This window comes from Narcine bancroftii, chromosome 5 (genome assembly GCF_036971445.1).
Source record: "Narcine bancroftii isolate sNarBan1 chromosome 5, sNarBan1.hap1, whole genome shotgun sequence".
Taxonomy (NCBI): Eukaryota; Metazoa; Chordata; class Chondrichthyes; order Torpediniformes; family Narcinidae; genus Narcine; species Narcine bancroftii.
The window spans coordinates 6,452,622-6,470,264 of record NC_091473.1 but is presented as its reverse complement, the minus strand read 5'-3'; the positions used below and the strand labels follow the sequence as shown (position 1 = coordinate 6,470,264).

The window sequence follows — 17,643 nt, the reverse complement described above, 5'->3', positions numbered from 1 at the left end:
TGTTACATTTATCTTTAAAAGTCATAGAGTTTTACAGCACAGAAAGGGCTCTTCAGCCCAACTTCTCCATGCTAACTACTGCTTTGCTCAACTAATTTTATTTGCCTGCATTTGGCCCATATCCCTCTCAATCTTTCTGACCCAGGTATTGGTCGAAGCATCTTTATATTGTCATTGCACCTGCATCTCCCACTTCTTCTGGCAACTTGCTCTGCACACCCACCATCCTCTGTGTGAAAACGTTGTCCCGCAGATCCCCCTTAAATCTTGCCCTTCTCATCTTAAATCTCCATCCTCTAGTTTTACATTCCCTTATCCCAGGAGAAAAATTTTGACCATTCACCTTCACTATGCTGCTCATAATTTTGTACCCCTCGGTAAGGTCTTCCCTGAAACTCTGTGGTCCATCCCAGCCTAACGAGCCTATCCTTATAATCCAGTCCCAGTGACAGGCCATTTCGGCCTACAAATCCACCCCGCCCAATTAACACCCGATTAACCTACAGCTGGTACATTACCTTAATGAGATCTTTCCTATTGCCGGATGACCAGAAATGCACACAATAGTCCAAGAGCTATCTCACCAATGTCCTGTGCGTTTGTCGAAGTCCCAACTCCTGTATTCAATGCACTGGCCAAATTGTCAGTCAAAATCCTCAGCTAGCTCCGACTCAATCTTAAATCCAATCCAAGTTGATTTGTTGAAGGGACCATTTTGAAAATACAAATCTGTGCATAAATCCTACTTTAAGATGATTTTTCCCCTGAAGCAAATACTTTTTTTCATCATGTTCTTGTTTGGCTGTCCTCACTTGAGCATTATAAGTTGTTTCAGCCTGCATTTAATCAGCAGATGGATGCCAATTTTCAATCTGGGGCCAGAGTTAGAAGGAGTTGCTGACAGCAATGAACAACAAAGATTACTGTCCTTCCCAGGAGGATAAATCCTGTGTGCTGCGTCAAATGCACATTGGACGTGAAAAGTAAAGCAAGCCAAGGGGGCCCTCAGAGACAAGAGGAGAAAAAGAGGATGGGAGGTTTAGAGAGAGGGATGTAGAGAGAGATACAGAGGGTCATAAAGAGAGAGGGACACAGAGAGGATCATAGAGAGGGTGAGAGACATAGGAGAGATTCCATTAAAAGGTGCACTAAAGATTCATGAGAATGTTACTGGAGGGTTTGAATTATAAGGATAGGCTGGAACTTTGATTCCTGGAGCATAGAGAGGGGCGTAGAGAGAATGAAACATAAAGAGGGTCATGGAGAGAGAAAGATTTAAATGGAGAGAACAAAGGGAACAGAGAGGGACAAAGGGTCATAGAGAGGAGCATAGAGAGACCAAAAGAAGGTCATAGAGAGTCTGAGAGAGGGATGTAGAGAGGATTAGAGAGAGAGGGTCAAAGTGAGAGGGGGTCAAAAAGAGAGAGGGTCAGAGAGAGAGAGGGTCATGTAGAGATAGAGGGTCATGTAGAGAGAGAGGGTCAGAGAGAGAGGATCAGAGAGAGAGAGAGGTCAGAGTGAGAGAGGGTCAGAGAGAGAGAGGGTCATGTAGAGAGAGAGGGTCATGTAGAGAGAGGGTCAGAGAGAGAGAGGGTCAGAGAGAGAGAGAAACAAAGAAAAGCACAGAGATAAAACAGGAACAAAAAGAGACAAAGAAGTATATAGGGCAATAGAGAGGGACATGGGGTCATTGAGAGGGACATGGAAAGGGGAACAGAGAGGGACATAGGGAGGGGAAGAGAAGGTATTTTTGTTTCTTTTTCAATATTCTTTATTGAAATTGAAGTTCCACATCGAAAAATGCAGAGTAAATAAGAATACATATTAAAACTTTTTTAAAAATACATTACTCTTCAATCATACCAGTTCATCCAAGATACCCGACATTCTCATTTAAACAAATTATGTTACGGTTATTACTTTATGATGAAAAGAAGATCTAAACCCACTTCCAAAAACAAAGCTGTTTGGCAAGGTGAAGAAAAATGAATTCCTTGTCAAAGTGATAACTTGTAGCCGACCTCCACAAAGAAACACATTCACACACGCACACACACACACACACACACACACACACACACACACACACACACACACACACACACACACACACACACACACACACAGAGTGCGGCAGGTTAAGCTCAATTCTTTATTAGGGCGGGAAAGGCTGCTTTTATACTGTTCAAGTTCCCGCCGTTTTTGCTGATTGACTGAGTCAGCCGTATGAATAACAATTAGTGGGCAGAAACATCCATGCACATAAATGCCCTTCTTCCCCTGCCTGTTTCTGCTGAGTTAGCTGGACTGTTGGTCTGATGCTGCCCCAGCTTCTATCCCCACCGGTTTGTTGTCCTGGAAGTTGCTTTACGATCTCTGTCTGCGTCTACTGCCACGCAATGTGCTGGCCCGATCTCTGCAATTGCGGGCCACCACAGACTTACCATTTTAGTCAACACCTCTGCATTCATATCAAATCAAAGATTATAAAAGTAATTCATAAAATGTCCCCACAGTGTTTAAAAATTTAAATTCATATCTGAATTTGAGCATCTAATCTCCTCTAAAATTAAACATGACATGACGTCACGTAGCCAATGAGCATGATAAGGTGGAGCAACTTCCCTCTATCTGAGCAGCACTGCCCCCTAGCCATAAGAAAAGTAAAAGCTAATACATGCAAATCAGATGCCGTTAGAGTTATGCCACTCTCTCCAAAAAGGCAGTTAAAGGATTAGGCTTAAAATTAACTTTAAAAAGTACAGAAAAAATTTGAAATATTTCATTCCAGTATTTCTCAAGGATCTGACATGTCAAAAATATATGAATTAATGAAGCGTCGCCATTGTTGTATCTATCGAGGAGATAAATCTGTGTTAAAAACAAGATAATTTGACTTTGGACATGTGAGCTCTATAGACTACTTTAAACTGTAGGAGAGAGTGGAAAGCATCTAAAGATGAGGTATTAACCAATTTGAAAATTACATTCCAGAGAGAGGCAAAAAGAGGGACAGAGAGGGGACCAAAGGAGAGCTGTATAGAGTTGGAGTGAACCATAGAAAGAGACATAAAGATGGTCATGGAGGGGTAATACAGAGAGGAAGAACAGGGAAGAACCACATAGAGGGATGACAGAGAGAGCCTAAGAAAGAATCACAAAGGACACACTCCGAGAAAAGTCAATGAGGGGTCAGAACAAGCTTATTGAAAGGCTCAGAGAAGGATATAGACAAAGAGCAGTCACAGACAAAGGTTCAAACACCCAATGACAGAGAAAGGAGAGAGAGAGAGAGCTGGAGACAGAAAGACAACAGCAGAGAGAAAGATGCATCGACAACAAGGAATTAATCTTAAATTCTACAATTACCAATGAAATAAAAACAAGAGAGGAGGTCATGGAATGAATTTGTGTGCTGTCCATAATTGTTGTCATCAGCTTCTTGCACTGAACCAAGAACCATAGGTCAGAAGAGTTTAGTTGTATAATCTGGTTGATTTTTATCAGATTTAATTTTCTCATGGGGGCAAGAACCAAGTGATGGTAAATGCTATGAATGCTTTGATCTAGATTGTTAGGCACGGCCAGGAGGGATTTATTTGGTAATAAGCAACCTAAACTCATAAGCAATCTGGTTTTAATTTCGAGCCAGTTTCAAAATGTGTTTTCTATAAGCTGCGTGTTCTCAGTGACTTCTTAAACTCTAACAGGTCCACAATAGGGCGTACAGATTGAAGCACGTGAGACATGAAGAGCCCAAGCAAAGCACGTCCACTTAATTCAACCTGAATACATGCACAAAGCACCACATGTGATTGAACGTGTCATAAATCACAGCACACATATGTATTAGCTGCAATAGCAAGATGGTGCAAACTGGGAAATCATTTTGTTGAGCACCTTTGCTCTGTCCACTGGAATAGCAAGAACAATCCAATGGCCGGCCAATTTAATTCCATACACCATTCCCACACTGACATGGCTGTCCATGGCCTCATGCACAGCCAAACCAAAACCACCTGTAAATTGGAGGAACAACTTATATTCTGTCCGGGCACTCTCCAAACGACATTAGCATCAACTTCTCCAGTTTCCATGGAACCCCTCTCCAGGGTCTCTCTCTTTCTGAGTTCCCCAGTCTCCATTCTTCCAGCTCCCCAAAATCATCCCATTCAGAAAGCTACCCTCCCCCATCACTTCTGTTTTTTTTTCTCTTCTACCCTTCCACCTGTACCCACCTCTTACCTGTTGGCCTGCCCCTTCCCCCTGCCCCTTCCCCCTCCCCTTCCTCTCCTTGTATACTCGACTCCAATTTCTGCAGACCTTCTTGTTGAACACTATGTACAAGATTTGCAAGATCATGTTAAACAAGGCTAAAATTTCCTAACCACCTGAAGGCATGTCCAATCAATAACGCCCTCCAAATCCAGACTCAGTGTTCCTTTTTCAATGCCTACTTCCCATCAACTCCTTGAATTCCTCCTCCTGTGGTGAATAAGTCCATGACCTTCAATTGTGAAGCCTTGGGCTTTGAAGCAGGTTGTCGTGAACTCAGTAGAGAAAACTACACAATTACCCAGCACCACTTTGAAACATAATTTTTAGATTTAAGTATTTCTTTGCCATCGTTTCAGTCAGTGCCATAGAGTTTGCTTCAGATAAAAGCCAAGCTAACAACTATCCCAAGCTCTAACACATTTCCATCTGTCTCTGACCAAGTGCTGGTCAAGGAGACACTGCCAGAGGAGAGTTCGCAATCAGATGCTCAGAAAGGGACTCCTGTATCTCAACTGAGCAAAGCTTTGGAGGAGCACAAAGGAGCAAAAATATTCCTTGAATGACGACGAAAGCCGCCAACACCCGAATTAAAATTTGGCAATAATAACTTTGTGAGTCCAGTGGGACAAGTGCCCCAGGAACATTAACGGAGTAATCAGTCTTCAAGCAAGTCATTGAAAATTTGAAAAACTCAGCATCAGAAGTAGATTTCAAAGAAAGTCAGCCATATTGGAATGAAAGGCGTGAAATGGCGACTGGTGACTGGAGGCCAGGCCATCGGCGAGGGAGAAATTAAATTCAGAGGTGACCAAAATGGTCAGATTTGAAGGAGTGCTGAGATATTCGAGAGATGAAGGTCTGTAAAATGCATGCAGATTGCCTTCAAAGTCCACGGGCTAGTGTCAGCAATCCCAACGTCACAAGTTTCAGAAATTCTCCTGTTCTTGTAATGACATTATTTCAAAGCTGCCAGTGAGCAACAGGGAGTTGAAAGAAGGAACAAAGAAGAGGTGTTCAGTAAGGAGAGCTCAGCAATTTGGTCGTAAGTCTTGTCATTTTGTTCAGAGTATCATTTTCATTCCATTGAAGCTGGAGGGACAGATACTTGGTGCTGAATATGACATTGCTCTCTGACCCACTGAGTCCTTTCAACTTCTCAATGTTCAGTCATTTTAATTCTAGCATTGTTAACGCTACTGGATACTAATTGCATTTTCACAGAGAGCATTCTCTGAGCATAAAGAATCGCTGGTGGAGCAAGGGCTGAAGAGCATAGATATAAGGCTTTGCAAAGTGTTGTAAGACAAGGTGAGAAGCATCTTTCTTTGCAGGAAATAGCTCGCTAAGAAACACAAGAAGATTCCGCGTGTGCACAACTTTGCAAGCACAATGGAAATATTTTTCTGCTTTTGGTATTCTTGGAAAATTCTAAGCACACGAAATTGAAAGGATGCACTTCCCAGAGAAGAAAAGCAATGATAATCAATCAGACGTCAAGACTGTTGACAGGGAGAGATTGGGTCGACCAGGCCTGTGGTCAGCAAAGTTTGCAAAGATATTGGCATACTGCTTGCAGTTCTGGTCTCCTGACTTGAGAAAAGATAAACTGGCTTTGGGGGCGGTGCAGAAGAGGTTCAACGGGCTGATTTCAGAGACGAGGGGGGTTTGCTGATGAGGACAGACTGAGTCACTTGATACTACTCTGGCTGGAATTCATAAGAATGAGAAGGAATCGTATATAAACATAAAATCTTGAAAGATACAGATAAAACAGAGACAGAAAAGTCATTTCCACTGGTAGGTAACACTAGATCTAGGGGACATGGTGTCAAGATGCAGAACAGTAGATTTAAGACGGTGATAAGGAGGAACTGCTTTACCCAGTGAGTAAAAAATGTATGGAATTCTCTGATAGATTTGGCAAAGTGGGTGAATTAAGACAGGTAGGTGGAGCTGCGTTCACAGACAGATCAGCCGTGATCTTATGGAATGTCAAATCAGGCTTGACAGGCCAATGGCCGACTCCTGCTCCTATATCTTATGAAACAAACAGGACAGGATGAAGGAGGTGGGGGGAGGGGGGAGGTTTCCCTTAGTTACAGGTTGCTGTCCCAGGTCACACAAAATGAGAATAGGAGAAATGTTTTCAGTCATACAGGAACGCAAGGGGCAGTGGAATCTAAAGCAATTAATACATTAAAGAAAGAGGTTGGCAGATTTTGAGATGCAAATGCATTATAATGTGTGTGTGTGTGTGTGCATTTGTGCATGTGTATGTCTGCGTGTGTGTGTATAGGGCTGTGCATAGGTGCAGGTGTGTGTCTGTGTGTATGAGTATGTCTGTGTGTAGGTGTATGTAGGGGTGTGTGTCTGCCTGTGTGTGTGTCTCTGTGCGTGTGTGCGTATGTGTAGGTGTGTGTGTGTGTCTATGCGTGAGTATGTCTGCATGTGTGTGTGGGTGTGTGCGTGTCTGTGTGTATGTCTGCATATGTGTAATGTGTGTATGTAGGGGTGTGTGTGAAGGAGTGCATGTGCATGTGGAGGTTTGTGTGTCTGTGTGTTTGAGTATGTCTGCATGTATGTGTGTTGGTGTATGTGTCATGTGTGTATGTAGGGGTGTGTGTGTGTATGTGTGTCTGCCTGTGTGTGTGAGTGTGTGTGTGCCTTTCTGTGTGTGTATGTTTGTGTATGTATGTAGTATATATAGGGGTGTATGTGTGTGTCTGTGTGAATGACTATGTAGGTGTATGTGTAGTTGTGTGTGTGTGTGTGTGTGTGTGTGTAGGTGTATGTGTATGTAGGGGTGTGTGTGTGTGTAGTATGTGTATTTTGGTGTGTTTGTGTGTCTGCCTGTGTGTGTGTGTAGGTGTGCGTATGTAGGTGTGTGCGTCTGTATGTGTGGGCATATATGTAGTGTGTGTATGTAGGTGTTTTTTTTAAAGACACCTACATACACACACTACATATACGCCTACACATACAGACGCACACACCTACATACGCACCACTTTTCCCTTGCAACTGCTGCAACCGTGTCTGCCTGTCCCGCATCGGACTTGTCAGCCACAAACGAGCCTGCGGCTGATGTGGACATTACCCCTCCATAAATCTTCGTCCACGAAGCCAAGCCAAAGAAAGATGTAGGTGTATGTGTAGTGTGTGTGCATGTGCCTTTCTGTGTGTGTATGTCTGTGTTTGTGTATATGTGGAGTGGGGGGGGGGGGGGGAGTAGAGAGGGTAGCTGGGAAGAATATGGTATTGATAGTGTAGGTCAATATTATTGAACAATGGAGTAGGTTCAAAGACCCAGTCCTACTCCTGCACCTTCTCCCTGTTTCTCTGAAAGATTTGAAAGATGTAGAAAACTTTTCTGAACACTTATTGTGTCACTCCAGCAACCTAATGGAACCTTCTCCCTCTGCGGCCCACCTCTCTGACCGACTGGAAGGTCATGAACTCTCCAAAAGATCTTGGCTCTGATATTTAGACCAACAGGCCAGGGGGTTCTAAATGCTAAATGCAGTGGGGAAATATTAGAATCCTTTGCAATCACCAATTACTGGACTAGTCCAATGAAAACTAATAGATGCATTGAGATAATAATTCATTCGGACACACATGAAGGTCTTTTTATGTTTGGTTTGGCTGATTTAGGTCATGGATGATTGAAATTATTCCGATCTCCTGCAAGCAGTTTAATCAGCAACATTAGTGCACAGCTTTAGTGTATCTGAACAAAGTTAGAATTGCTCCGATAGTTTCTCCAATATCCCTCTGAGAGGGAGAAACTTCCAGCCTTGTCCAGTCAGCTGAAAGCTGCTTTTTGTATTCTTGGAAAATTCTAAGCACCTCCACCAAATAACATTGAAGGATGTATTTGCCAGGAAGTAAAAGTAATGATAATCGATCAGACTGATCTCTGGGATGTCAAGACTGTTGACGGGGAGAGATTGGGTCGACCAGACCTGTGGCCACCAGAGTTTACAAGAATTTTGGAACTGTACACCTAAGTTTAAAAACACAATGGTGGAGAAACTCAGCTGGTCAAACAGTGTACTTTATGTAGCAAAGATAAAGATACATAACCAACGTTTCATTTCTGCTCACTCAAGCCTGAGCCCTTCATCAAGGTATGAGCAAAATGTAGGCAGGTGCCTGAATAAAATGGTGGGGCACAGTCCCATAGGCAAGGAGGTAATAGGTGGATAAGGGAGGGAGGGGACACCAGCAAACAAGGGGATGGGGGGATAGCTCTGTGAATAGAGAGGGAAGGGGCAGAGAGCTGGAGGAAAGAAGACAGAGGGATGGGGTGTAGATGGCAGAAATCAGGGAAATCAATGATTGGTGCAACCTGATTGGAGCAGTGGTTCTCAACCTTTTTCTTTCCACTCACATCCCACTTTAAGTAATCCCTATACCATCGGTGCTCTGTGATTAGTAAGGGATTGCTTAAGGTGGGATGTGAGTGGGAAGGGAAGGTTGAGAACCACTGCTCTAGACCCAATTGTTATTGAAATATTTTGCTTGAGGAAAAATTGTCATTGGTCCATTTCCTTTGGAGTTATGAAACCGTGCACATAATGAGTCAATGAGGGATGATTAAAACAGTGGTTTTGAAACTTTTTCTTTCCACCCCACATCCCACCTTAAGCAATCCCTTTCCAATCACAGAGCACCGATGGCATAGGGATTACTTAAAGTGGGATGTAAGTGGAAGTAAAGGTTGAGAACCACTGTTGGAGAGTGCCCGGACGGAAGATTAGATGTTGCTCCTCCAGTTTACAGATGGTCTTGATTTTGGCAGGGCGCAAGGCCATGGACAGACATGTCAGTGTGGGGATGGGGTGCAGAACTGAAACAGTTGGCCACTGGGAGATCCCTGTCCCCAGGCGCAGACAGAGCGAAGGTGCTCAACGAAGCGATCTCCCAGTCTCTCCAACGTAGAGAAGGCCACAACGGGAACACTGAATGCTGCTGAGTTCCTCCAGCATTGTGTTCTTACTTCAATCAGTGTCTGCTGACATTGGTATTTTACTCCTGTGTACCTGAGGTGGTGGGTGGTGCACTCTAGTAATCTCCTGGGAGAAAGTCCAGAATCTAAAGGAGTATGGATCCAATGGGCAGTTTATGATTCAAATTTCTTTAAAAAATCTGGGGATTTAGCCTTTGGAATTTGTGGTAAACCACTGTTATACTATGATTGGCTACTGCCGGCAAGACACGTCTCCTGACACCGATCCTCCTTTGCATGCTCCCCATTCACCCTGCCAGGATCAGTCGATGAGGCTGGCTGCTGCTCCAGTCTATCGTCAATAAAAGTCTGTCAGTTTCACCATCTGAGTCTTTTGTGGTAATTGATGGTGCATCGGAATTCTTAGTCATGAAATGAGTTCAAGGATGAGATTGAGGGATATTTGTGTGCGAAGAATCAATGGATGAGGGGGATGTAAACCTACAAATTCAATGACAGTTTCTTACCTCCTGTTGTCAGACTGTTAAATGCACCTCTCACTGGTAAACGATGACTCCCTTGCTATTTTTAACTGTTCTTTATACCCTGCAATTTTTTACACAATACCCTGCATTCCTTGGCTTACGGTTACACCACAGCTGGCACTTTTGCTTTATTACCAGCTGTATGAATTAGCTTGCCTGGATAGCATGCAAAATGTTTTGCGCTGTAAATGTGACAATAAGCATAAATACATTTTGATGAGTACTGCAGTTAATGAAGTTCAGCTTAGAATGCCAAAGCAGTGTTGCAGAATGAGGGACAGATGGGGCAGATTTGTCGGGAGTGATCAAGAAGGATTCCTGGCCACGTATGTGGATCAACTGACTAGAAAGGGAGGCCAGACTGGATCTCATCCTGGGTAATGAACGTGGTCAGGGGCAGACCTCTCGGTGGGGGAGCATTTTGGTGATAGTGACCACATCTCCCTGAGCTATGGCCAAGGATAAGAGTAGACCAAATGTGAAAGTGTTGAATTGGGGAAGGGCTGATTACGATGGAATGAGGTGGGAACTATGGAAAGTAAATTGCGAACAGAGATTCACGGGAGAAAGCACAGAAGAATGTTTAGGGACCACTTGTGCCAAGTTCAGGATAAGTTTGTCCCATTGAGACAGGACAAAGATGGTTGGACTAGGGAACTGTGGTGACAAAACAGGTGAGGCAGCTAGATAAAAGGAAGAAGGAATAATACATTAGATTTAGGAAACAGGAAGGGCTCTATGGTTGCCAGAAAGGAACTAAAGAAAGGGGTTATGAGAAGGGCTTGGCAAGTAGGATTAAGGAGAATCCCCAAGGCATTCTATGTGTATGTGAAGAACAGAAGGATGATGAGAATGAAGGTGAGACCATTTAAGGATAAAGGAGGCAACATGTTAACTGGAGGCAGAGGAGGTTGGGGAGGTCCTAAATGAATACTTTGCTTCAGTATTCACCAGAGGAAAGGACCTTGATCAGGGTAATTCTGGGAGTATATCAGGCTTGAGTGCTGGATGATGTTGAGATTAAGGAAGAGGAAGTGTTGGATCTTTGCAAAAATGTTAAGTCCCCGGGGCAGGACGTAATATACTCCTGGTTGCTGTGGGGAGTGAGGGAAGAGATAGCTGGGGCAGTGGCTATGATCTTGGGCTCCTCTTTGGCCATGGGGGAGGTGCTGGAGGATGGAAAATGTGACCCCCTTGTTTCTAAAAGGTAATAAACCCTGGATATTATAGATTGGTGGGTCTAATGTCAGGGGTGTGCAAACTATTGGAGAGAATTCTTCAGGATAAAATTTACGAGCATTTGGAGAAGTCCAGTCTACTCGAGGATAATCAGTATGGTTTTGTGAAGGGAAGGTTGTGCCTCACCAACCTAATTGAGTTTTCTGAGGAGATTGATGAAGGTAGGACAGTAGATGTAGTCTATATTGGTTTTAGAAAGGCATTTGACAAGGTCTCCATGAGAAACCTTTTCAGAGAGTCATGAGATATTGGATCCATGGAACTTTTGCTCTGTAGATTAAAAATTGGCTTGCATGTAGAAAACGGAGTGTAGTAGTAGCCAGAAAGTATTCTACCTGGAGGTCAGTGACAAGTGGAGTTCTGCAGGGATCTGTTCTTTGTATCGTGTTTGAGATTTTTATAAATTCCTCAGATGAAGAAGCGAAAGAATGGGTCAGATGACACGAAGGTTAGAGGAGTTGTGGATGGAGCTGAAGGTTGCCAAAGGTTACAAAAGTGTATAGATGGGATGCAGAGTTGGGCAGAAAAGTGGCAGATGGAGTTCAATCCAAATAAGTGTGAGGTGATGTATTTTGGAAGGGCAACCTAAAAGGCTGAGTTCAGGGTTACTGGTCGGTCACTTTACAGTGTGGAGGAACAGAAGGACCTTGGGGTCCAAATCCATACATCCCTCAAGGATGCTGCACAGATTGTTAGGATAGTTAAGAGGCCTGTGGGATGTTGGGCTTTATTAATAGAGGGATTGAGTTCAAGAGTGAAGAGGTTCTTTTTCAATTAAGTGTGTTTCTTGCAAAAAACCAATCTTCATCTTTTTAATATAAGCCAACACACATTTACACTTAATCGGATTATTCAATCCCTGTACATTAAAAGTCACAAAATTCAAATTAGAAATTTTATACCAAAAAAATTCTATTATTTTCACAATTGACACGTATATAGCAAAAAAAGCTCCCCTTGCTCAAATAATAAATAAAAACTTCTCTGAAGATGCAAAAAAAACCCCTACAATATAAAAAACACAAAATAAATCTTCCCCAAAACTACATCAATGTAGTAATTCCCCAATTAGCTGGGTGTGGTAAAAAACCCACTAGTGGCAGATGACTTTCAAAAGTTTCAGTCATCCAACCCAACCCCCAGTCGAACTTTTCAACAACTGTCCATCTCAATCATATTCCCAATGATTCCATTTCCAAAAATTGTTCCGGATCTTCAATATCAATCAGTCTCTTTGACAATTCTCTCTTCTTTCCATTCCTATTCCCATTTCTCTTATCAGACATCTTCCTCTTAGGTGACAATGGTTGATCAGCTCCCCGCACGTCTGATAAAGAATTAGCAAAAATTAATGCACCATGATCATTCTCAAAGAACTGAGATTGAAAGTTCCCTTTGAAAACCTTCAACACAGCGGGGTACCGAAAATTAAATTTGTACCCCTTTCTCCACAACATCTCTTTTGCTGAATTAAATTCTTTACGCCTCTTAATAATCTCCTGACTCAAATCACCATAGGAAAAAACTCTATTGCCTTGAGCCATCATTGGGGTTTGATTTCATGGAGCCTTCTGAACAACAACTCTTAAAATCATCTCTCTATCCTGATATCTCAGACAACGAAGTAAAACTGCTCGAGGTGGTTGACCTGGATGGGGTTTCTTCCTCAACGCTCTATGCGCTCTATCCAATTCCAGACCATCTGGGAAAAATTCAACACCCAATAAATCTGCGATCCACTTTTTAAAAAATTTTACTGGATCTGAACCTTCAATATCTTCCGGAAGTCCTACTATTTTCACGTTATTCCGTCGACCTTGATTTTCCAAAGAATCAATCTTCTTCAGCAATTCTCTCTTCTGAATCTCCCGCCCTACAAAAGAATCTTTTTCTATTTTTTCTCTGTTCCATTCCACTTGGTCTCGACAGTCATGAAATGCCCCTTCAATCTTTTTAAAGTAATCTTGAAGAGAGACTGGGTAGGACAAGTAATTGCTTCTCCTTTTAATTCGAAGGCGCGAGGAGTGGCGATTTTGGTTCATAAGAAAATATCGTTTGAATTGGAATCATTTTCTGAAACAGCTGGTCGAATTTTAATGGTGAATTGTAAGATTTTTGCTGAATCATGAACATTGCTGAATGTCTATGCACCTAATGTAGATGATGAACGATTTATATCTGAAGATTTTCTGACATTAATTCAAGCTAAGGAAAACATTTCAATTGGAGGGGATTTTAACTGTGTTTTACATCCGCTATTGGATAAATCTCTGAAAAGTATAAAGAATTCGAAGATGGCTGTGCAAATGGCATCTTTGATGAAAAATCTGAATTTAGTTGAGATTTGGAGAAGATTAAATCCAAGAGAGAAAGATTTTTTGTTTTATTTGTCTAGACATGATTCATTTTCTAGAACAGATTTGTTTTTGGTATCTGCTCACCTTCAACCTCAAATTATTCATGCTGAATATAAGAGTAGAATTGTGTCTGATCATTCCATGTTATTTATATCGTGAGCTGGATCTGAAATTATGCAATTAACTTATCGTTGAAACCTGAGTTTGTTATTATTGTTAAGGAGCAAATTTCTTCTTTTTTGAATATAAATATGAATTCAGTATGGAGTAATATCATTTTATGGGACACTTTGAAAGCATATTTGTGGGACTAAATTATTAGTTATTCAGCAAAAGAAAATAAAAGAAGTATTTGGCAGAAAGTTTGACATTGAAGAAACAGATAACTGAGTTGGAAAAGAGTTTCAGAAAAATTGTACTGAAGATAATAAGGCAGCATTAACTAAGTTGAAATTATGCTATAATACATGCAAACTTACCAATATGAGTGTCTTAATTCAATTATCTAAGCAGCATTATTATGAATTAGGTGATAAAACTCATAAAATATTAGCCTGGCAAATGAAAACAGAACAGGCTTTGAGAACTATTAATGCTATGAAAAAGAATTCATTAGTTACCTATAAACTCATGAAAATAATGATCAATTTTGTTCATTTTATCAGAAATTATATACTTCTGAGGGGGGTTCGTGATAATGCTTCTATTGAATAATTTTTATCTACTTTAGATCTGCCAGTGTTAGAAGATGATGTGAAAGAATTGAAATCTCCATTTACAGATGTTGAGATTAAGCAAGCTATACAGGAGATGCCAAATGGGAAATCTCCAGGAGATTATAGATTTACTGTTGAGTTTTATAAGGTGATTTATGATGATTTGTCTCCTATATTTTTGGATGTACTTCAACAAATAACAGATGAACAATCATTACCAGAATCTTGTTGAAGTGCGATAATTACAGTAATGCCAAAGAAGGACAGAGATCCGTTGAATGTGACCTCATATCAGCCAATTTCTTTATTAAATGAGGTAATAGTCAAAATATTGGAGAATAGACTTGACAAATATTTACTTCAATTAGTACATGCAGATCAGCCAGGTTTCATCAAGAATGGGTTTGCTTCTGATAATATTCTTAGAATGATAACATTGATCAATGCATCGAGTCAGCAACTCAACTGAGCTTAACGTGGAAAAAGCATATTTGACCGAGTTGAGTGGAATTTTTTATTTAAAGTGCTAGAAAAATTTAAGTTTGGACTGTTTTTTACTGGTTGGGTTAAGGCATTATATAAAAATCGAGTTTCTAGGGTGGTGACGAATAGCCAAACTTCTTTGTCATTCAAGTTAACATGATCAACACATCAAGCCTGTCCATTGTCACCAGCCTTATTTGTGTTGGTCATAGAACCGTTAACTCATGTAATCAGACAAAATGATAATATTAAAGGGATAAGAACTGCAGATGATGAATATAAGATTAATCTATTTGCTGATGATGTGTTGATATATCTAACACACCCAGAACAATCTTTAAAATATTTGCAAGAATGTTTGGAGCAATATGGTGCTTTATCTGGGTATAAAATAAATTGGGACAAAAGTGAAATATTGCCAATTTCTGATGGAGATTATAGTGAGTGTAAACAGATTACAAAATTATGATGGTCGATAAAATTAAATATTTAGGAGTAATGGTTGGTGCGAAATATTAATCGTTATATAAATTAAATTATGTACCATTATTGAGAAAGATTAAGATGGATTTGATTAAATAGGTCAGGTAAATTGTATTAAAATGAATATTTTCCCACATATTCAATATCTTTTTCAATCAATTCCATACTCACTTCCAAAAGTATTTTTTCAAGATTTAAATACGACAATACGGAAGTTTTTATGGAAGGGGAAGTTAGCGAGAGAAGCATTACAGAAATTGACATGGAAATATGCTTTAGGAAGACTTCAATTACCTCATTTTCAAAATTATTATGAAGCCGCACAATTAAATTTATTAATAGAATGTTAGATATTACACCACCTCCGGGTTGGGCTAAAATGGAATTAGCTTGTATTTCTGAGTCTCAGGCCCTTCAGTTTATATTTAAGTGGGACTCTGATTTATTACAGGAATTTAACATGCCTGTTTTAAAACATTTATTAGGGATTTGGATTAAAAGGAATCTTGCTATAGGTATGAAGGGTAAGATATCAATTCATGCTTCATTATATCAAAATAGGGTTATTTCTTTTTTGATTAATAATATGTATTTAACGGCATGGGAATCTGAAGGTATAAAGGTGATGGAGGATTTTTTTGAAGAAGGACAGTTTCTTTCTTTTGATTGACTTAGAGAAAAACTTGGAATATTAGCTAATTCTTTATTTGTATATTATCAAGTTCGAGCTTTGGTAAGGGATAATTATGGAAGAGAAATGAAATTACCTAAACTAATGAAATTCGAGTTTCTGATTTTGCATACGTTAAAAAACGGTTTTATTTCTGTTATGTATGGTTGTTGCAAGATAGTATAGATAAACCAAATTTAAATAAATCTTGAAATAAATGGGAAGGTGATTTATCTTATGATATACCTCAAGAGGATTGGGAAGTTATGTGCCAAGATGGGGTGACTAAATTACTTAATATAAGATATAGTTTGGTTAATTAAAATTTTTTACATCAGTTGTATTTGACCCCTGAGAAACTGAAAAAGTATAGATTTAGTAATTCGGATTTATGTTTTAGTTGTGGTCTACATACAGGAACATTTTTTGATGGAGTTTGGTTTTGTGATAAAGTCCAACCATTTTGGGAAAAAAAATTAAAGTATTTTTTGAAAAGTTATTTAGGATTAAATTGCCAATGGATCCAGAAATTTTTGTTTCACTTACTGGTTTGGGGTTGGACAAGTTTCAGATAGCTTTTGTTCGGCTAGCATTAGCAGTAGCATGGAAGTGTATTGCGATTACTTGGAAAGATGATGTAAAAGTAAATATGAAACGTTGGCCCAATGAATTGAGATCTTGTATTTATATGGAAAAAATTATTTATAATTTGCATGATAATTATTCTTTTTTTGTTCAAATGTGGTCACCTTATTTGGAATGTATGGGTTTAGAAATATCTTAAGATATTATATAGTCTATGTTTGTTGCTGGTTGATTTATGCTTTTTTTTGCTCCCCTTGGGGAGCATGGTGAGGGTGGGAGGGAGGGTGGGGTGGGTTTATATTGTTTAGTTTATTTTATTTTGTTATTATTTTTATGTATTGTTTTTATGTAATTTGAAAATCTTAAATAAAGTTTTTGAAAAAAAGAGTCAAGAGGTTATATTGAAACTACAAATCTCTGGTGTTCAGCTCTGGTCACTTCATAATAGGAAGGAAAGGTGTGGAAGCTATGGAGAGGGTGCAGAGGAGATTTACCAGGGTGTTGTCAGGATTGAAAAATAAGTCTTATGAGGCAAGGTTAGCAGAGCTGGGACTTTTCTCTTTGGCACAAAGAAGGATGAGAAGAGACTTAATAGAAGTCTACTAGATCCTGAGAGGCATAGATAAGGTGGACAGCTAGTACATTTTACCCAGGACAGGAATAGCAAATGTCAGGGGATACCTCGACAATGTGAATGGAGGAAAATTTAGGAGAGACATCAGGGGTAAGTTTTTTACACAGAGAGTTGTGGATGCCTGGAATACTTTGTCAGGGGTGGTGGTCATGAGGGGGATTTAAAAGACTCTGAGACAGGCAGTTGGATAGAAGAAAATTGGAAGATTATGAGGTAGGGAGGGTTTCAATCTTTTTTTGGGAGGTATATATAGGTCGACACAACAGTGAGGGCTGAAGGGCCTGTAATGTTCTATGTTCCATGTTCCATCATCATCGGAGATGGAATCCCTACCTATCTCTTGTCTCAGAGTGTGCCCTTTGTTCTGAGACTGGTTCCAGGATGGCCCATCAGAGGAAATATCCTTATTCAACTCCCTCAGAACCTTTTAGGTTGAGATTACTTCATGGGAAATATATTTGACTCTTGACGAACAGGTTTACAATCCTATTATTCGTCTAATGGTCTTTGGACAGGAAATGTTTGACACTGACACCTGTGAGGAGGAAAATAAGCAACAATATTATCAGCCGAATGGGAGTGAATGGGCTGTTAGTTGATATAATGGCTTTTGGCGTATAACATAGTGCAATGGATAAATATTTGCCAGGGTTGTACGAAACAGACGGCGATCTCTTCACCCTGACTGAATTTAATAGCTCT

At 40.3% G+C, this 17,643-nt stretch overlaps 1 protein-coding gene across 2 annotated transcripts in view; it reads left to right on the top strand.

Annotated features, from left to right (window-relative positions):
* Positions 1 to 17,643, top strand: part of sema3bl (sema domain, immunoglobulin domain (Ig), short basic domain, secreted, (semaphorin) 3bl) — a 237,679-nt gene that overhangs the window by 155,921 nt on the left and 64,115 nt on the right. The window lies entirely within an intron of this gene.